At 43.4% G+C, this 10,240-nt stretch overlaps 1 long non-coding RNA gene across 3 annotated transcripts; it reads left to right on the top strand.

Moving 5' to 3' along the window:
• Positions 1-2,038: 2,038 nt before the first annotated feature.
• LOC113943916 lies at positions 2,039-9,921 on the top strand. Of its 3 annotated transcripts, none has more exons than XR_003526694.1 (4): positions 2,039-2,246; positions 4,086-4,189; positions 6,184-6,239; positions 7,730-7,832. It is a non-coding gene; the product is annotated as an uncharacterized LOC113943916 (long non-coding RNA). The 3 variants fall into 3 exon arrangements; XR_003526621.1 differs by lacking the exons at positions 2,039-2,246; positions 7,730-7,832 and adding exons at positions 2,337-2,523; positions 9,736-9,921; XR_003526579.1 differs by lacking the exon at positions 2,039-2,246 and adding an exon at positions 2,337-2,523.
• Positions 9,922-10,240: the final 319 nt, after the last annotated feature.

The raw sequence follows: 10,240 nt of genomic DNA, 5'->3' as shown, positions 1-10,240 counted from the left end.
TGCCTATGGAGAATTTTGCCTTTTTAAAATTTCAGAGAAGAATTTGTCACCTTTAGCTTCATATATCTACATCAGGATGGGATGAACTGCATCCTAAAAGGGCTGCTCCTCTCCAGTTGACTCCAAAGGGAGCCTTGCCAGCTGTGTCAGTGTAGCTGTCTATACTGCAAACGTCTAAAGTTAGGAGACCAGTCTTGTCCCAAAATGTCCTTCTGTCTCAGCCTCTTCTGTAACACTGCTGCACAGGCTTGCATGCTTAGCATGTGCTTCATGTTCTGTAACCCTCATTTAACATCCCTGACTGTATTTGACAGGAGCCCAGCTGCAGGCTGGCTGGCACACAGAGCTCTCAGCCCCTCAGGTCTGCCCCTGCAGCTCATGGGACTCACCTGTGAATCAAACACTTCCTTTAAGGCTGTAGGGAATGCCAGCCTTGAATGGGAAGGAAGGCCATTGCACTGACAGTGTGACACTGAAATGGAGCAGTGGCAGTGGAGCAATGGTAACCCATCCCACATGCCCACACAGCCCAGCTCCACACTGGCATGGTGCAACTCAAGGTGTGGTTTGGCACCATGGAGAAGCCTGTCTAACCACTCTGCACAGCTGAAAAGCTCCCCCTCTGCTGTGCCCAGCACCTGTTCCCACCCTTCCTCCTCCTCCTCCTCACCTGCACTGGGGCTCCTCCTGGGAGCCAGGCAAACTCACCCTTCGGACGTTCTTTCTGCTGTTTTGGCTCCCTGGTCTGGCTCACATAAGTATCAAAGGAGCACTGATGGGGAGGGGAGGAAGGCACAGATGAGGCCAGAAGGACAAGAAAGGGCAGGGACTGGCTCAACCTCCAGGGTGAAATTTTCTATCAGGGCTCAATACTTTTCACTTGAAGCTTGCTCAGAACAACTTACCTTACCTTGAGTAATGGGAACTAACATGTCCAACCTTGAACTTCTGCTTCTCAGCCTCCTAAAGCACGAGAGCATTTCCTCTGAAATGCTGCCCTTTAATACACTAGATGTGCTCCCACCAACCATGGGAAGCCCTAGGGCAGAAATAACAGGTAGAGTTCAAAATCCAGGGACTCATCTGCTGCCTCTTCTGCTTCAGAGCTTGCAGTGACAGGACACAGCCTACAGACCCTGCCTAGGCTGCCATCTCAAAGTTCACCTGCCTCCAAAATGGCAATACAGTAGAACTAGCAGGTGAGCCATGAAGCAGCAGTGATCACTAGAACTTTCTTCAACCAAAATGAATTGTGGTTTTCTGAGGGCACATAACACTAATTTACAATTAATCCATAATATTTTCAAGTAACTGTTGCTTTATTACACCTTTTTCATCCTTTGCATTATAAAAGGAGGTTAGTTTGATTATTTTGCGTAATTTGAAATAGTTGCCAGTTTGATGGCCCCTTTTTCTGTCCTGTTTCTTTGGGATCTGGAACCAACAATGGACCAACAAAGCAATTGGTGAGAAAACTACATGCAAGAGCCAGAGCTCAGTTGAGTCAGGCCTAAGTCATATCCCAGGGACCTCAAATAAGACTTCAACAAAAAGGCAGGTGTGAGAGCAAAGACCATGCTGAGTCAGAGAGACTTCTGTTGTCACAGTCATTTTCATGACCATTGCAACTTCTACACCCTGATCCAAAGACACCAACAAAAAGCCAGGGGCTGGGGCCTTTTTTTTTTTTTTTTAAATGAGATGTCCCAATTTATCTTACACCTAAGCAAGTGATAAATCCAACTTGAAAGAGTATTAACCAAAGAAATTCCCCCACTCTCTGTTCTCTGGCAGCCCTGAGGAAAAGAGCACATCTCTGCTCTGCTTCCCTGGGGCTGCCCTGTCTCTGCTCAGAGCAGACCGTGGTTGGGAGGCCCTTAGCAGTCTCTTCTCCCTCTGGAGGATGAGGTTATGTGGGTCCTGCCTCTCCTCCCATGAGATTCCTCTCAGGTCCCAGGTTGCTTGGTAGCAGCTTCTGATCGATTCCACCCTGGAGCAGCACATCTGTATCCTTCTCAGGAGCAGTTGCCATCCCCAGATCCCCCAGGCTGTCCTGACTTTCCTATAGCACTTATTAGTGTTTATAATTGCAGATTAATTGGGCCTGCTGAGTTTGTAATGAAGGCACAAATTTTACAGGCTGTAATCAAAGAACTTTCAACTGAATTGAGACTTTAGTGTGCTGGTGGTTTAATTACAATTACATGTAAGCCCAAATAAGCTTTTGGTTTACTCCTGTCTTTCAGGTAGGCCACGGCAAAGTTTTTGTGCCCATTTGTTATCACTGAATATCTGATGCTAACTGTGCATTGAACTCCAGGGACCAGGAATGCTACATGGCACCCCAGGCAGTGAGAGTCAGCCCCAGACATACACAGCTCCCGGGGAGAGATGCCACCATGTTAGTCAACATGACAAACATCAGCAAAGAATTCCTTAGGAGGAGGCATCATGTGAAATAAAAGTTTGAACTGAAGGGTGGACTGTTTGACAAATGCTCCAAGTCAGCACAGCCACTGAAAGGTGTTGTCCTCCTCTTCCCTTGCCTCCAACCACCATTCTCTTCCCCTCTCCTGGCAAAATTGGTTCTATATCCACAAGGCAAAGTAGAATCAGGAGACTGATATGGTTGAAAGCACCTTGAGTTCCTTGAGGAACTGCAAAAATATTTACAATAGCATGAAGAAACCAGGAGTCCAGGGACAAGATGCTGGGAGGTGAGCAGAACCACTCAGAGTGATGGGAGTGTCAGCATCTGTCTGCTTAAATGTTGGTTTAGTTGAATCCTAAAGGGAAAGGTGACTTCAAGCAGAAGTTTAAAGGTGGCTATTAAGCTCAGGTCCTATAAAGACAAATTGTTGCTAGAATTTGGTAAATGTTAATTATTTCTGCACTGCACCTCTAGAAAGGGCAATGTATTTCAACAGCATTAGAAAATGTGGACTATCAAACAGGCTTCAAACAGTCCCTGGGGACAAGCCTGCTAATCTGGGGCACGGCGAGGTGTCGTATTGCAAAGGAGGTCTGAGCAATAAGCAAAACACATTGGGACTTCAGTTTCAGTTCTGCTTGGCCTTGTTTGCAGCCCAGTCCTGTTCTACTTACAGTCTTTGAACTTCTCCCAGGCATACACAGGGACTGGCTGGGAGGCAGGATGTGCTGCAGCTGCCGGAGAGGTTAATTGAAAGAGGAGTGTAGACCAACACCCTCAGCTGCACACACACACGTATCGATTTAACTACTCCAATTTAGAAAAGATTGAGATAAATTGGTACAATCTTCTTGTTGGACAAGATTAGAATGTGTATGCTTTTGGCTAGTCAGGTGCAAAACCAGAGTGCTTTTAAACTACAGCACCACCAAGAAAGGGAAAATATGTCTGTGGGTCTATACTACTCATAAGACATTGTTATAATCAAATAGGTATAAAATTAGGTAGAAGCTGCCCGTGTTTTTGCAGAAATTATCTCTACCTACAGCATACTAAGTTTAATTGTAATAGATAACATTTTTCTTGTAGCAAAGTAGTTGTTTTCTTTTACTGTGAAGGGTTTTTTCTTCATCTCTCTGGGATGTGTCTGCTTTGGTGTCCAAGCCCCATCGAAGCCACTAAAAAGCTGTCAATGAGTTCAGGATGACTAGGAATACACATTAAATGATTAACCTCAATGCAAAAAAGAATTTAACAAATGCAAATCTGTAGTAATTGAATTTTGACTGTTATATAATTCCTGAGATTTCATGGACATTACATTTACTCAGTGTACAGGTAAGAGGTGCACACAGAAACGTATTATTTCAAAGAGAAAAACCAACAAATGGCCTTCACTGGGCTGAAGCATACATGAACATATCTAAATGCAGTTTATTATAAAGGCTTGGCATTGAAATGTTTTCTGCTGGTGAGCATACTAGAATTTTTTCCTGCTCCATTTTCAGATATTGATAATAATTATACTAAATTATATTTTATAATTGTAACAATTATGTTATATAGTATTAGTACCTGTTATATTTAACAGGTTAAAATTATAATATAATCTTAGTAGCAAATAATCATCATAATCTTTTCTCTGTCTTTGAAGGAGTCAAATGGAATAAAAGGTAAAGGGTGAGAGAGTCACTTGTCCAAATGCAGATGGTAGAATATATGTTACCTTTAGAGAGAGGCCCTTTGGCTGATGAATAGGTGGGTGCTATGGGAATGGTTGCCCTTAGTCTAGAGCAGCTCAAACAAACCTACTTTGCCAGTTTTTACACTCCTAAATGTACACGGGGACACCACCCAATGTTTTATTTACTTAGTAAATTTGAGCAGACATCAGACATTAGTCTTTTCAAGAGGAGAGAAAAAACCACAGTTTTGTCAAGTGTGACTGAAAATGGGAAATTATGAGGGCAACAGCTGCTTGGCCTGACCTCTGTGAGTGCTTCATAGGATCCATGAACACATTTAGGGGAAAAGGGAAAAGCAGCATTTGCTAAATTGATTTATTTGTGTTAACTATGCCATATAAAAGTCCCAGCAGTCAGATTGCCTCTCTCAATGGGGTGGTGAGAGTGCACATCCCCTGAGGACCAAAACCAAAATCACCATCTTCATCCAGGAGCCCCTGAGGGGACATGAGGATGTTTCAAACCCATCTACAGCTGCTGAAGGGGGAGTTTAAATAACTGTGTGTTTCCTCAGCACTAAATCCTCCTGCTCCTGAAGCACTTGCAGATGAGGTGAAGCAGATTTTTCATGAGGTTAATGTCACTTGAAGGATTCATGTAAATCCTTTATGGGTTTTGCTTTCACTTTCAGTATAACTGACTTTTATCATATAATCATAACAACTCCTTCATTTTAAATTCAGTCTTGCACCAAGGGATGGTTTCTATCACTACATCTACAGTCAGTAAGAGGCAAGTTTTAACCTCTGAATATACAACACCACTTTACGGACTCTGCTTTCCTTTTTCACAGTGTTCAGTTCCTCAGACAATAAGCAAATACATCACTCTTCTAGAGAGGAGTTTCATTTCCTTCTTTGATGTACATTACCTCAAGAATGATTCAACTTCAGGCTTATTTTGCAGCATGCAATTTCAGCTCCATCCAGCAGCTCTTGGCAGCTTGTTTATGGGGTTGTGTGGCAGAGAATCAACGCTGGCAGCACTATCCACCTGTGAGGGTGCCCCTGGCACGTCCCAAGGTGTGTGAGGAAGAAACGTCCTCCTTTGCCTCTCTCAGAAGGATGTGGCAGGAAAGAGGGGGCTCAGAGCTACTCTCTTTGGAAGAGCAAACAAGACATCAGCTGCTCCCCGAGGTCTCCCTGGGAAACGTGCAGATCATAGGAGCTCTGGATATTGTGGTTCCTCTCCATGAATGTTGCCTAAATATAGAGCTGAAATGTGACTGTTCAAGATAGAGCCTTGCGGTAAACAAGGAAATTGAGCACATAGCCATGCTAAGTTTTGGTTATTTTTCTATCGTGGTCTGTAAACTGTTAAAATCTATTGATTGTAGCTTTTTACTTTAGGGCCAATTGCCAATAAGTTTAAGAAAACCTTCTGTTGTTCCACTGGTCCATCTTGCTGCAGATCTCAAGAGCTACTTCCATGTTTACAAGCTTTTTTCCAGTCACTTTGATTCATTTCACTTGCAATGTAAATAAATGTATTTCTAGATATATGCCAAGTGGTATAAACATTTATATTACGATTGCCTGAAACTGTCCATCATAACTCTATTTTCATTTGCCTGTTACTTGGGTAAGCATTTTCCAGAATTTACGTCAGATTAAAAGCAGAAGTCCATTTCGTGATAAGCCACTTGCATGTACATGATGGACTTGTTCAGAGCCACAGGGAACACCACACACTGGCCTTGCCACAACAAACTGAGCCTCTCAGGGAGGACATGCACAAAACTGATGATACTTTTCCAGGCTTACATTGTCAAGGACAACCATGATCCTGATATTACCAAACTCTCGAGCATCCTGAAGGATCCTTTAGCTCAGATGGCATAGCCTGGTATGTTTCCATGCATGCCCATAGCTGTTTGTCTTTCAAACCTAAAGCTTTCCTATGGCATCTTGGAGAAAAGCTGCTCATGAGGGACTGTCAAGGCAGATTTTTGAGGGTCTGACAATAAGGAATCTAGAAAGCCCAATGATCAACCTCTTTCCTTCCCAGCTTCCTCCAGACAGGCACGGCTGTGTCTATCTCAGGACATGGGAGTGGGAGGAGAGGTGAGACAGAGATGTGTGAGACAGTTGACACCAGCTATCAAAAAAGCTGCTGCCCTCCCTTGTTTAAAGATGAACATAAGCTGAACTTGCAAGTGTTGCTTTAATGGTGATTGCATACCCACTGTAACCTGCCTTCCCACTTAGCCATTATATACTGTGAAAGTGGAACAGGTTCAAATGCAGCTGAACCTTCCTCAGCACAACCTGTGCTGTACACCCCTCCTTATTCTCTGCTTCTTGGGAGCTGGGATGCTTTATTTTACCATATGTGGTCTCTAACCCCATGACTCACTTGTGCTCTGTCAAGCACATGCAGGGAGCCGGTCAGGCCATGCAGAGATTCTTAAGAGTGCATGGAAGAAAGACTCCAGGAAGCTAATTTTTTTTTTTTTTTGTCACACCACCACAGTTGTTCACCATTATCATGCCAGAAATGGCACCTCTGGCTATTGATAGGACAAACTGTCAGCACTGGTAGAAGATTAAGCATGTCCAGCAGCAATACTGCAAGGTGGAAGCCATAAACTGGGCTGCTTTCCTTCTGTGATGCCAAAGCATCTCAGACAGCCCAGAAAAGGTAGAAAGAGGACAAAACTGAGAGCATGGAAACTTGATCAATGAGGATTCAGCAATGTCTATGTTGAAGGCTTGTAAAAGGTCACAGAAGCCTTAACAGACAAGCAACATCTTACACATGTTTTCTTACAGAGCCTGCATCCCACGTCTTGCTGTCCTGCCTCCTCTCAGCACTCCTGACATGTTTCCTGGTTTTGTTTCCCTCACCACCACTTTCCTTACGGACATCTATCGGTAGCCCAGATTCTTCCATAAAGGAGGGGTTTATTTCTTAAATCCTTCCACCATGCTCTTGGCTCCATCTCGATTCTCCCACATTCTTGCTGTTTCTCCTTCCAGCTTGGGAAGACAAGCCTCTTTGTCATGCAGCAGGAATGTCAGTCAGTCCATGAATGTAGCCAGGAGGGCAAATATTGTGGGTTGTTTTTTCCCCTGCAACGGGCTGACCCTTCCTCTCACCAATTTGTCATGCTTTCGTCTGGCTCTGAAAAATCTTGTTGAGTATTATAGTAGGACACACAAGTCTGAGATGACTCTTCTTTTCCTTTCTGAAACTTCATGGGTATTTGTCTTTAGTGTCTCACCTGGAAAAGGACCTAGGAACCTAACCTTGCAATTAAAGCCTTGCCAGGTACCACCCAACACCTGCGATATGGACAGCTAGCTTAACTTAACATTTTATAAAAATCATGGTGCTGACTGAAGTAATGTTTACAGACTTTTTTTGATTAACTTTACACCTACAGTTTTTGTGCAGCCAATCTCACAAATGACAAACACAGGCCTACTAAAAATCAGCTGAAAACTGCACAGAGGAGCAAGGCTGAGATGGAAAGGATTTTGCTGTTGGTGTTGTTAAGGATGGCATGAAAGAGGGGAAGCAATGAATGCACCGTCTTTCATTGCCTCGGCAGGATAAGAGCTCTAAGGGAGCCTAGGCATGCCCAGTCCAACAGAAGAGAAGAAAAGAGGGCTGCAGATAACATGCTCTCCAGCATACAAAAGAGGAACAGAGCCTATAAGAAGATGCCACAGGGAAGGCAGAAGTAAACACAGAGACAGCTGGAGAGTTCCTGGAACAAAGGAGGAGTGGGAAGGTGTGAGGATGGGAATTGACTGAATCCTCTGTGCAGTCACTCTGGTCACAGCTTCACCTCTCCTCTCCCTGGGGTGGACAGCAGGAATCAAGGTTATGCTCCCTCAACTTCTGGCTGCAAATGCCCAAGCAGAAACTGCAGCTAGACCAAGCAGGAAACATAAGGGGAGACACAATGCGGATAAATGGAAATTTTGCCCAGTTTAAACTGCTAGGACAGAAGACAAGGTATGAGCACGTAATGGGGTTAGACGTACTCCTGACTTTATACAATATGTATGTTTTAAATGCCTCAGTCCTAAGAAAACAGCATTCTTAAAGCAGGCTCTGAGGCATGAGGCAGAACAGCAACTATCTCTTGTCCTTTCAAAGAGGCAGATCTTTTCAGCACAGTCCCTCCCTTGGCAAAAGGGGGCCAGAAGGACATGAGAAACTAAAGGTTCAGGGCAGCTGGAGTGAAGAAAGGGAAACTAAAGAGAGAAAAGGGATTCCCCAGTGAATCACACATTGTGGAGACAGAAGGGCACAGGGGAAGGGGCAGGGAGAAGAAAGGGATATAAAATTATGATGAATAGTGTGGGAGATGCAATTGTGTCATTGAAGGACAGAGAAGAAAAGGGCAAGTGCAAAGAGAAGAGGGGGAAAATGTGCAGGAAGAACTGGGTGACGAGATCTCCTTGGAAAGATGAGTGGTGCTGGGGTAGTGGCTTTCACAGCACTCCGGGTGGGAAACACTGACTTACAACTCCACGATTCACACTCACATCCAGTGGCTGACACTGCCTTGGAAGTACAAACCTATGTGCCCCAAGCAGTGTTTATTTCTCCTGGGCAATAATAAAGCTCAGAAGTTGTTACCATTCCTGCTGGGGAATTTGGCACTGGCAGTAGCTGTTACTCGTGTGCCTTTACAAAGGTTCCCATCCCCAGCAGAACACACACACACAAGGAACTCCACCGAGTGGAGTCAGCCAGGTGCAAACCTGCCTACGGCGTGTAATGTTCACTGCTAGCAATTTTGTAGCTCTTTTGAGACAGCCCCTGCCCATACTGCTGTACACTGTGTCCTGAAAATAAAGCTTCCAGCACACCCATTTAATTCACGTTCGTAATGGGAGGTTATAATTTTCGATTTGTCAAGGATTTCAATTTGTCGAGAATTATCGGGAGCTATGCTGGAAATTATTTGTGCATCAGAAGCACTTATAAAGTGCAGGAGGGTGCCTGGGAAAGCTGAATTTTAGATTGCAAATACTGTGATATCATGACAGCTTTTCACCGAGAGTTGCAGCACGTGCGTTTGCACTTCTATTATAAAACCTTATTCAGCTGCTGAAGGGGCTAAAGCCATTCTTAGGTTCTCTAAGAGATCTGTTTAATTCTCAGCTCTCCCTGTGGGAGGTTGGAGGCCAGCTATTCTTTCCACTTGAAGAGTAGGTACCTACAATTCTTGACAAGTAAAGTTCTTTGTAGGCAGACAAAAGTAGGCTAAAAGCAAAGATGCTGGTTAGGAGCTATTTCACTACATACAGAAATTGAGAGTTGCTTGGTTGGTTTTTATTCTGACTTGTCACCCCATTTCTAATATATATTAAGGACTGGTGAAGAAAAGACCTTTTTCATAAGAAAAAAAAATCACATTTATGTTGCTCATAACAGAGAGTATAAAAACATCACTACTAAAATTATTCAACAAAGCCTAATAATGTGTTTAAGTGCTCACTTATGAAAATTTAAACTATTTGCTCATTTTATGTGTCAGTGGATGAAAAGTAACCCCTCTAGAACAAGTTTATAATAATCTTTTCCCGGTTTTGTTGTCAGGGGAGCTCTGGACGCGGCTGGTAAATGTGATGGGCAGCATGATCCTGATGCAGAACCCAAACCTTTTTCCTCAAAACTGTATCCAAGAAGTCACATCTGCAGACCACGACAGATCAGAGCAGTTGAATTCCTGAAGAGCCAATAACCTACCTCAGATATCATTGCAGTGCTAAGCTTTCTACAAAAATATTCAATAAAGCATCAGAAAATCATCATTCTAAAGCCTTAATACAAGCACTATTATACTTTTAAATAAATCTGATTTTGTTTTTGTAGGTTGGAGTTTGTTTCCCAGTGCCTAATTTTATCTCGGGAGACTTACTCTCCTAAATCAATATTTACTGCAATGATTCAGTAGAACCACTGAATAGGACATGCTTATAGAATCACAGCATTTTAATATTTTATTTTAAAAGACAACAGTTCTAAGAATTGGGATGCATGAAATATAAGCCTGAAATTATCCACCCTAATTTTTGCGCACTGGGCAAAGTTTACTTCCATA

This window comes from Corapipo altera, unplaced genomic scaffold (assembly GCF_003945725.1).
Source record: "Corapipo altera isolate COAL_440 unplaced genomic scaffold, ASM394572v1 0, whole genome shotgun sequence".
NCBI classification, from domain to species: domain Eukaryota; kingdom Metazoa; phylum Chordata; class Aves; order Passeriformes; family Pipridae; genus Corapipo; species Corapipo altera.
The sequence above is the reverse complement of the archived record's forward strand: the minus strand, read 5'-3'. Positions and strand labels throughout refer to the sequence as shown.